The 11,169-nt window shown below is 44.5% G+C and overlaps 1 pseudogene; it reads right to left on the bottom strand.

The window, feature by feature from the left end:
- Positions 1–3,924: 3,924 nt before the first annotated feature.
- Positions 3,925–11,169, bottom strand: part of LOC115146742 (FACT complex subunit SSRP1-like) — a 37,728-nt pseudogene continuing 30,483 nt past the window's right edge.

Consider the following 11,169-nt stretch of genomic DNA (forward strand, 5'->3'; position numbering starts at 1 on the left):
ACAAGAAAATACCCTCCCTCTAGCTAGAAACACGTTGCAGGTTTTGAAAATCACTGTTTGCCTTTTAATCCTACCCTGTGATGTCACAGACATGCATTTTCCCGAGCCTTTCTTCCTATCTTTTATAACCATGCTCTGTTTTCACGTATGGTTTGGTGCCGGAGATAATGAATAAGGTTGAAAAGTAGCCCTTTAATAATGAATAATAATTGATTGTATTTATATAGGGCTCTTCCATAGACTGAAAGATACTAGACTAGAGATTAAGGCAGTATCTCTGGATGTTAGATATGTGTATGTATACAGTATAATAATAATACATTTGAATTGTACAGCGCTTTTTCATTCCAGAGTTGTTTTGTCCTATGTTGCTCTGTCTGTATGCTACGTCTTGCTTATGTTAGTACAGCTGAAAACTGTTATCCTAATTAAAGAAGCAATAAAACTGGCCTTCTTTAGACTAGTTGAGTATCTGGTGCATCAGCATTTGTGGATTTGATTACAGGCTCAAAATGGCTAGAAGCAAAGACTTTCTTCTGAAACTTGTCAGTCTATTCTTGTTCTGAGAAATGAAAGCTATTCCATGTGAGAAATTGCAAAGAAACTGAAGATCTCGTACAACGCTGTGTCATACTCCCTTCATAGAACAGAGCAAACTGACTCTAACCAGAATAGAAAGGGGAGTGGGAGGCCCCGGTGCACAACTAAGCAAGAGGACAAGTACATTAGAGTGGCAGCTTCATTAAATAGTACCCGCAAAACACCAGTCTCAAAGTCAACAATTAAGAGATGCTGACCTTCTAGGCAGAGCTGCAAAGAGAAAGCCATGTCTCTGTCCAGTGTCTGTGTTCTTTTTCCCATCTTAATCTTTTATTTTTATTGGCCAGTCTGAGATATGGCTTTTTCTTTTCTTTCTAGAAGGCCAGCATCCGGGAGTCACCTCTTCATTGTTCCAAACTTCTTCCATTTGAGAATGATGGAGGCCACTGTGTTCTTGGGGACCTTCAATGCTGCAGACATTTTTTGGTACCCTTCCCCAGATCTGTGCATCGATACAATCCTGTCTCAGAGCTCTACAGGCAATTCCTTCGACCTAATGGCTTGGTTTTTGCTCTGACATGCACTGTCAACTGCGGGACCTTATATAGACAGGTGTGTGCCTTTCCAAATCATGTCCAATCAATTGAATTTACCACATGTAGACTCCAATCAAGTTGTAAAAACATCTCAAGGATGATTAATGGAACCAGGATACACCTGAGCTCAATTTTGAGTCTCATAGCAAAGGGTCTGAATACTTATGTAAATAAGCTATTTATGCTTTTTATTTTGCAAAGATTTTTAAAAAGATTTTTAAAAAAAACTGTTTTCACTTTGTCATTATGGGGTATTGTGTGGAGATTGATGAGGATTCTTTTTTATTTCCTAATTTTTTAATAAGGTTATAACGTAACAAAAAGTGGAAAAAGTCAAGGGGCCTGAATACTTTAAGAATATACTGTATTTCTGTATTTTGAAAGTTATATATCTTAAACACTTGATTGCTGACATGCAACACATTTTGGCACTATATCAACAATTGACTAATGAAAAAAATACCAAAATATCGTCTTCCTTTACATTTCCTCGGGTTGAGAGCATTGGGCCAGTAACTGAAAGGTCACTGGTTCAAATCCCAGCACTGACTACATAGGTGAACAATCTGCCGATGTGCCTTTGAGCAAGGCACTTATCCATAATTGCTCCTGTAAGTCGCGTTTTATAAGAGCATCTGCTAAATGACTCAAATGTTAAGACATTGAATGGGCGTTAAATCGGTCAGAGACAGTGTCAGGGGGGCGGCGTCAGTGTCCTAGTCCAAATTACAAGCACTGTACGATGGATCACAAGTTTTTAAGGTCATGACCCTGTTAAGTATTCAGTACACCATAGCGTCCGTCTCTCTCTTAGCCCAGAGGGTTAAGTCCCAAATTACACCCTATAGGCCCTGGTCAAAAGTAGTGCAGTATATAGGGAATAGGGCACCAGTTGGGATGCGCCCAGAGAGTTATATTTGTCATAATGATGATTGTGGCGCCGTTAGAGAATACAGATACTGGGAAGTTCCTTCCAACTTGTTATTAGATTTCCTTAGAAATGGGAGAACGAGAGAGAGGGGGAGAAAGAGAAGAGATAGCTGGGGGAGAGACAGAGAGAAAGAGATGAAGAGAGAGAAAGGAAATGGACTTCAGTAGATGATAAATAAAACTCATCCACACCTTAAATTAGATTACCTAGTAAGTGGTCTGAGAAGAAGGAGAGAGCTAGAGGGGGTGGAGAGGACAGACAGAAGACGGAGGAGAAGGGGATGGAGAACAGACAATGATAAGGGGAGAGAGAAACAGCAAAAAGGAACAAAGGGCATGATGGAAAGGGCGGCAGGTAGCCGAGCGGTTAGAATGTTGGACCAGTAACTGAATGTTTGGTTTGAATACCCGAGCTGACAAGGTGAAAAATCTGTCGTTGTGGAAGGCCGACCCTGTAAAACAACACATTTCACTGCACCTCTCCGGTGTATGTGACAAAACAAAATATATCTACTGTATAAATATATATCAATCTAGGGCTAATATATAGAGAGAAGAGAGTAAGTGTCGTAGATAAACAATATAATTGTCATATACAGAAGATGGTGTGGTTGGAGAGAGGGGTGTGCAGAGAAACAGAGAGAGGGAGAACAAAAGGGAGTGTGAGAGAGAGAGGGAAAGAACAAGGAAATAGATTTAGAGGTTGGCTGAGAAGGAGAGGGGAGAGAGAATTGATAGTATGGCTGGAAAGAGAGCGAGGGAGCAGGAGGAGATTGTGTTCCTTTCGAGCGCTTGTCATCAGTATCAGATTACGCACCGACACTAAAAGACAGGCCTCCTCCATCCATCTCTCTCTCCTGTCCTCACCGTCGTTCTCACTTCTCATAGTTGACCACACCGTGGCATATTGAAACCACAGCCATCTTCACTACCCTAACTCAGTCCAACACCACACATCCTTCTAAACCACATTGAATAACCATAGAATGTTTATTGTGCTTCGCTAACAGCAAATTATTGTTTATGTGTGTGTGTGTGCGTGTGCATGAACATGTGTATATGACAGACAGCATTTAAGCCAGTCTGCACCAAAACACTCAAGACATGAAAAAGAGCATTTACTTATAATATTTAATTTAGTAATATTCTGGAAAACTACATTTCACAGTAGGCAAGGGGTTTTACCTGAGTTGTTCACAGCCTAAACCGACAGGCAATGTCATGCACGTGTAGCTGGGAAATATAGTCATCACCGGTCAGGTTATGGGATTTTTGCACTGGGCTAAAATAATTAAATACGGTATTTTGCTTCCTAAGATAAGAGGGATAGTTTTACAATTCCTGGACAGAATATTTTTTGAATACGTCGGTATTTATCTTCATACTTGCTTCATGTACTTTAAAATGTCATATAATTAGCGAGAGAGAAGAACAGAGGGCGGTAAAGAGTTCACAACCCCTCTCCACACTTTGCCCTCTTTTCCCTCTCCATGTCCTTCCCTCTCTTTCTCTCTCTCTCTCCTCTCAGACGCGCCTCAGTCTGATCCTGAGTCAGAACTGGGTGGGGTCGAGGCCACCTCCTCCTCTTGTTCATCTGAACCCTGAGAGAGTGAGATGGAGAAAGAGAGAGGGGGAGAGAGAGAGAGAGAGAGAGAAAGAGAGAGGGGAAAAGAAGAGGCGTGAACATGAATAAACAAAACAATTGTCTGAAATGCCATACTTGTAGCAAAATGTTTTACATGTGAAGTACAGTGTGTGTGTGCATGGGGCGTGTGCATGTGTGTCCTCACCTTGCGTTTGCCCGTGCCACTGTCTGGACTCTGAGGAGTTCTCTTCGCTGGAGATAAACTCCCTGCTCTTAAAGCTGTCGTTCCCTGTCTCCCTCTCGCTCTCCCTCCACCAGACTTCCCCTTCTTATTCTTCTCTTCACTTCCTTCTTTTTCCTCACTCTGAACACGTGAAAAAGAGGAAGAGATTATATTCAAGACAGGATAAATAAGCAAACGTTCAGACACAAATACTTCAAATATGATGCACCTTTTGGTGTTATGATCAGCAAAACTCTTCCATGATAATCTATGACACACACCCAGACTAAGCCTAGTCCTGAATTAAAAAGCATGCTCAATGGAGAATCTCAATTTCTAGTCTAGCAGTATGCTTAATCTGGGTCTGGGAAACCATCCCACGTTATATATACTGTAAATTATATACAAGAAGTGCATCAATTGTATCTAAACTCTTAGAAAAAAATATGTTCTGGATAGAACCAAAAAGGGTTGTAGTGTATATTCATAGGTTGCACCTCCGTCACTCGGCGGTGACATAGTGGTGCCCTAAAATGGTGATAAACCCAGTCACTCTGGACAGAGGCTAACTACAGTTTAGTCTAAATTACACTACTGTGCCTGGAAATACAATGACATTGCTAAAGTAGTCAAATATTTAGTAGGAAACAACTTTGCCAGCATTATCATGTCGTCAAAAGTACTTCACATATTGCAATGTTGTCATTAGCTAGCAAAGTTTGTCAAAAATAGCTAGCAATGCTAACGTTAGCGAGCCAAAATCCGGTGGCATCTCCTCAATCTTAGCTAGCTAGCTAACGTTGTACTGTATCTAAGGTCAATCATCAAAATGATGACAAAAGGTTTTCCTACTAATTATTTGTCTCCTTTTGAATGTCATTGTATCGCTTTTTCTCCTCATCAATCTACACACAATACACTACTGACCAAGCAAGAACAGGTTTTTAGAAAATGTTGCAAATGTATAAAATATAAAAAACGGAAATATTACATTTACATAAGTATTCAGACCCTTTACTCAGTACAATGTTGAAGCACCTTTGGCAGCGATTACAGCCTCTAGTCATCTTGGGTACGATGCTACAAGCTTGGCACACCTGTATTTGGGGAGTTTCTCCCATTCTCCTCTGCAGATCCTCTCAAGCTCGGTCAGGTTGGATGGGGAGTGTCGTTGCACAGCTATTTTCAGGTCTCTCCAGAGATGTTCAATCGGGTTCAAGGACTTTCAGAGACTTGTCCCGAAGCCACTCCTGCGTTGTCTTGGCTGTGTGCTTAGGGTCGTTGTCCTGTTGGAAGGTGAACCTTTGCCCCAGTTTGAGGTCCTGAGCACTGGAGCAGGTTTTCATCAAGGATCTCTGTACTTTGCTCCGTTCATCTTTATCTCGATCCTGACTAGTCTCCCAGTCCCTGCGGCTGAGAAACATCCCCACAGCATGATGCTGCCATCACCATACTTCACCGTAGGGATGGTGCCAGGTTTCCTCCAGACATGACGCTTGGCATTCAGGCCAAAGAGTTCAATTTTGGTTTCGTCAGACAAGATAATCTTGTTTCTCATGGTCTGAGAGTCCTTTGAGTGCATTTTGGCAAACTCCAAGCGCGCTACCTTTTTTTAGGCTGCAACGTAACAAAATGTGGAAAAAGTTAAGGGGGTCTGAATACTACTGAACTTTTTGGTGGGGGCAGAGGATCCTCTTCCACTCTCTCTGTACTCCCTCATAGTCCTTCTTCAGACAGACAGACTGACAGACAGACAGACAGACAGACAGACGGACGGACGGACAGACAGACTGCCAAGGGTAGAGGGAGACAAAGAGAGGGAGAGACAAAGAGAGGGAGAGAGAGAAAGGAAGAGACAAAGAGAGGGAGAGACAAAGAGAGAGAGAGCCAAAGAGAGGGAGAGCAAAAGAGAGGGAGAGACAAAGAGAGGGAGAGACAAAGAGAGGGAGAGACAGAAAGGGAGAGACAAAGAGAGGGAGGGACAAAGAGAGGGAGAGACAAAGAAAGGGAGAGACAAAGAGAGGGAGAGACAAAGAAAGGGAGAGACAAAGAGAGGGAGAGACAAAGAGAGGGAGAGACAAAGAGAGGGAGAGAGAGAAAGGGAGAGACAAAGAGAGGGAGAGACAAAGAGAGGGAGAGACAAAGAAAGGGAGAGACAAAGAGAGGGAGAGACAAAGAGAGGGAGAGACAAAGAGGGGGAGAGACAGAAAGGGAGAGACAAAGAGAGGGAGAGACAAAGAGGGAGAGACAAAGAGAGGGAGAGAGAGAAAGGGAGAGACAAAGAGAGGGAGAGACAGGGAGAGACAAAGAGAGGGAGAGACAAAGAAATGGAGAGAGAGAAAGGGAGAGACAAAGAGAGGGATGGACAAAGAGAGGGAGAGACAAAGAGAGGGAGAGACAAAGAGAGGGAGAGACAAAGAGACGGAGAGACAAAGAGAGGGAGAGACAAAGAGAGGGAGAGACAAAGAGACGGAGAGACAAAGAGAGAGAGAGACAAAGAGATGGAGAGACAAAGAGAGAGAGAGGGAGAGACAAAGAGAGAGAGGGAGAGAGAAAGAGAGGGAGAGGAATCGGGCAGAGAAAAAGAAAGAGATAGTCAAAAGGTCAGAAATGAACCACATTTTTTTTATTGAAAGGGAGAGCAAAAGAAAGACAAGTGGGAAGGATGAGAGGAGGACAATTGCAATAGTGGTATCTCTCTCTTTCCCTCCCTCTCTCTCCCTCCCTCCCTCTCTCACACCTCTTTCTGCTCCACATCTCCCCGGCCCTCTTGGAGATCTCTGTGATGATATCCCAGGGTCCTCTGCTTTGATGCTATCGCGAATGGCGTTCAGCCACAGGAAATAGGCGCTCATCGGCCTCTTGGGGGCGCCACTGTCCTTCGGCTTCTTCTGGGGAGAGAGAGGGAAGGAGGGAGAGGGGAGAAAAGAGAGGGAGGGAGAGAGGAAGGGAAGAGGAAGAAAAACAGAGGTGAAGAGAGAGAACATGCAAATAGGAAGGACAGAGAAGAAAGAGAGGAAAGAGGAGGAGAGATGTTGAGAGATAGAAAGGAAGGGAGGAAAGACGGGTTCATTTCACTCAGTTTTACCTCTCCTCCCTCTTTCCCTCCATTCCTCCCTCCTTTACCTTGCGTGGTTTCCTCTCCTTCACCAGTTTGGCCTTCTTGGCTGGTCTCTTCTTCTTCTCTCTGTCACTGTCTCCCCCTTAATTGTCTTATTGTCATACCTGAGAGAGGAGAGAGAAAGAGAGAGAGTGTGAGAGAAAGAGAAAGTGTGAGAGTGAAAGAAAGGAGGCAAGTCAGAGAGAGGGAGGCAGGATGAGAAGAGAGAGGGGGAAGTGAAAGAAAGGAGGCGAGTCAGAGAGAGGGAGGCAGGATGAGAAGAGAGAGGGGGAAGTGAAAGAAAGGAGGCGAGTCAGAGAGAAGGAGGCAGGATGAGAAGAGAGAGGGGAAAGTGAAAGAAAGGAGGCAGGTCAGAGAGAGGAAGGCAGGATGAGAAGAGAGAGGGGGAAGTGAAAGAAAGGAGGCGAGTCAGAGAGAGGGAGGCAGGATGAGAAGAGAGAGTTTTCTAATCGACCTGGCCGGGGTGTCCTGGAAGGATATTGATCTCATCCCGTCAGTAGAGGATGCCTGGATATTTTTTTAAAATGCCTTCCTAACAATGTTAAATAAACATGCCCCATTCAAGAAAATTAGAACCAGGAACAGATATAGCCCTTGGTTCTCCCCAGACCTGACTGCCCTTAACCAACACAAAACATCCTATGGCGTCTGCATTAGCATCGAACAGCCCCGTGATATGCAGCTGTTCAGGGAAGCTAGAAACCGTTATACACAGGCAGTTAGAAAAGCCAAGGCTAGCTTTTTCAAGCAGAAATTTGCTTCCTGCAACACTAACTCTAAAAAGTTCTGGGACACTGTAAAGTCCATGGAGAATAAGAACACCTCCTCCCAGCTGCCCACTGCACTGAAGATAGGAAACACTGTCACCACTGATAAATCCACCATAATTGAGAATTTCAATAAGCATTTTTCTACGGCTGGCCATGCTTTCCACCTGGCAACTCCTACCCAGGGTCAACAGCACTGCACCCCCAACAGCAACTCGCCCAAGCCTTCCCCATTCACCCTCCTTCTCCCAAATCCATTCAGCTGAAGTTCTGAAAGAGCTGAAAAATCTGGACCCCTACAAATCAGCCGGGCTAGACAATCTGGACCCTTTCTTTCTAAAATTATCTGCCAAAATTGTTGCCACCCCTATTACTAGCCTGTTCAACCTCTCTTTCGTGTCATCTGAGATTCCCAAAGATTGGAAAGCAGCTGCGGTCATCCCCTCTTCAAAGGGGGACATGGTCATTGACCCAAACTGCTACAGACCTATATCTATCCTACCATGCCTTTCTAAGGTCTTGTAAAGCCAAGTCAACAAACAGATTACCGACCATTTAACGAATCTCACCATACCTTCTCTGCTATGCAATCTGGTTTCAGAGCTGGTCATGGGTGCACCTCAGCCACGCTCAAGGTCCTAAACGATATCTTAACCGCCATCGATAAGAAACATTACTGTGCAGCCGTATTCATTGATCTGGCCAAGGCTTTCGACTCTGTCAACCACCACATCCTTATCGGCAGACTCGACAGCCTTGGTTTCTCAAATGATTGCCTCGCCTGGTTCACCAACTACTTCTCTGATAGAGTTCAGTGTGTCAAATCGGAGGGTCTGCTGTCCGGACCTCTGGCAGTCTCTATGGGGGTGCCACAGGGTTCAATTCTTGGACCGACTCTCTTCTCTGTATACATCAATGATGTTGCTCTTGCTGCTGGTGAGTCTCTGATCCACCTCTACGCAGACGACACCATTCTGTATACTTCCGGCCCTTCTTGGACACTGTGTTAACAACCCTCCAGGCAAGCTTCAATGCCATACAACTCTCCTTCCGTGGCCTCCAATTGCTCTTAAATACAAGTAAAACTAAATGCATGCTCTTCAACCGATCGCTACCTGCACCTACCCGCCTGTCCAACATCACTACTCTGGACGGCTCTGACTTAGAATACGTGGACAACTACAAATACTTAGGTGTCTGGTTAGACTGTAAACTCTCCTTCCAGACCCATATCAAACATCTCCAATCCAAAGTTAAATCTAGAATTGGCTTCCTATTTCGCAACAAAGCATCCTTCACTCATGCTGCCAAACATACCCTTGTAAAATTGACCATCCTACCAATCCTCGACTTTGGCTTGTGTATGTCATTTACAAAATAGCCTCCAATACCCTACTCAACAAATTGGATGCAGTCTATCACAGTGCTATCCGTTTTGTCACCAAAGCCCCATATACTACCCACCATTGCGACCTGTACGCTCTCGTTGGCTGGCCCTCGCTTCATACTCGTCGCCAAACCCACTGGCTCCATGTCATCTACAAGACCCTGCTAGGTAAAGTCCCCCTTATCTCAGCTCGCTGGTCACCATAGCATCTCCCACCTGTAGCACACGCTCCAGCAGGTATATCTCCCTAGTCACCCCCAAAACCAATTCTTTCTTTGGCCGCCTCTCCTTCCAGTTCTCTGCTGCCAATGACTGGAACGAACTACAAAATCTCTTAAATTGGAAACACTTATCTCCCTCACTAGCTTTAAACACCAACTGTCAGAGCATCTTACAGATTACTGCACCTGTACATAGCCCACCTATAATTTAGCCCAAACAACTACCTCTTTCCTAACTGTATTTAATTAATTTATTTATTTTGCTCCTTTGCACCCCATTATTTTTATTTCTACTTTGCACATTCTTCCATTGCAATACTACCATTCCAGTGTTTTACTTGCTATATTGTATTTACTTTGCCACCATGGCCTTTTTTGCCTTTACCTCCCTTCTCACCTAATTTGCTCACATTGTATATAGACTTGTTTTTTTTTTTTTTTTTTTACTGTATTATTGACTGTATGTTTGTTTTACTCCATGTGTAACTCTGTGTCGTTGTATGTGTCGAACTGCTTTGCTTTATCTTGGCCAGGTCGCAATTGTAAATGAGAACTTGTTCTCAACTTGCTTACCTGGTTAAATAAAGGTGAAATAAATAAAAAGAGGGGGAAGTGAAAGAAAGGAGGCGAGTCAGAGAGAGGGAGGCAGGATGAGAAGAGAGAGGGGGAAGTGAAAGAAAGGAGGCGGGTCAGAGAGAGGGAGGCAGGATGAGAAGAGAGAGGGGGAAGTGAAAGAAAGGAGGCGGGTCAGAGAGAGGGAGGCAGGATGAGAAGAGAGAGGGGGAAGTGAAAGAAAGGAGGCGAGTCAGAAAGAGGGAGGCAGGATGAGAAGAGAGAGGGGGAAGTGAAAGAAAGGAGGCGAGTCAGAGAGAGGGAGGCAGGATGAGAAGAGAGAGGGGAAAGTGAAAGAAAGGAGGCGAGTCAGAGAGAGGGAGGCAGGATGAGAAGAGAGGGGAAAGTGAAAGAAAGGAGGCGAGTCAGAGAGAGGGAGGCAGGATGAGAAGAGAGAGGGGGAAGTGAAAGAAAGGAGGCGAGTCAGAGAGAGGGAGGCAGGATGAGAAGAGAGAGGGGAAAGTGAAAGAAAGGAGGCGAGTCAGAGAGAGGGAGGCAGGATGAGAAGAGAGAGGGGAAAGTGAAAGAAAGGAGGAGGGAGGCAGGATGAGAAGAGAGAGGGGAAAGTGAAAGAAAGGAGGCGAGTCAGAGAGAGGGAGACAGGATGAGAAGAGAGAGGGGAAAGTGAAAGAAAGGAGGCGAGTCAGAGAGAGGGAGGCAGGATGAGAAGAGAGAGGGGGAAGTGAAACAGATTGACTGATAAAAACATTGGAAAAAAGCGGTAAATATAAGGGAGTGATGGATTGAAAACGAATACATACTCTTCCGTTATGTCATCATCCTCCTCTCCAGGGTTAAAAGACTCATCTGAAGACAAGACAAACAACTGTGATTGGCCCTGCCTCCTGTCACTCACCACTCTCACCCTGACTGACATCGTTTCAATTATTTGAGTTCCATTTCGTTCCGTTTTTTTTCTTCTGTGATCCCAATGTGCAGTTACTCTAGAGATAAATCAGGTCAAGCCCAAACTGTGTGATGTAGGAAGGAGTTGTAGTTTCCAACAGGCCAATATTCTACACTGTTTAGTACAGAAAACATGGTAAATAACTACATTGACCATAATACATTGCGCGCCTATTTGTCCGGTCAGGACAGACACCGAGAGGGAGAGAAGAGACAGAAGAATGCGCTATCGAGAGGGATAGAGAGCAGTTGCTTCGCAAGGTAATTAAAAAAAATACATG

The sequence above is a fragment of the Oncorhynchus nerka genome, linkage group LG18 (assembly GCF_034236695.1).
Source record: "Oncorhynchus nerka isolate Pitt River linkage group LG18, Oner_Uvic_2.0, whole genome shotgun sequence".
In the NCBI taxonomy this organism is placed as follows: Eukaryota; Metazoa; Chordata; class Actinopteri; order Salmoniformes; family Salmonidae; genus Oncorhynchus; species Oncorhynchus nerka.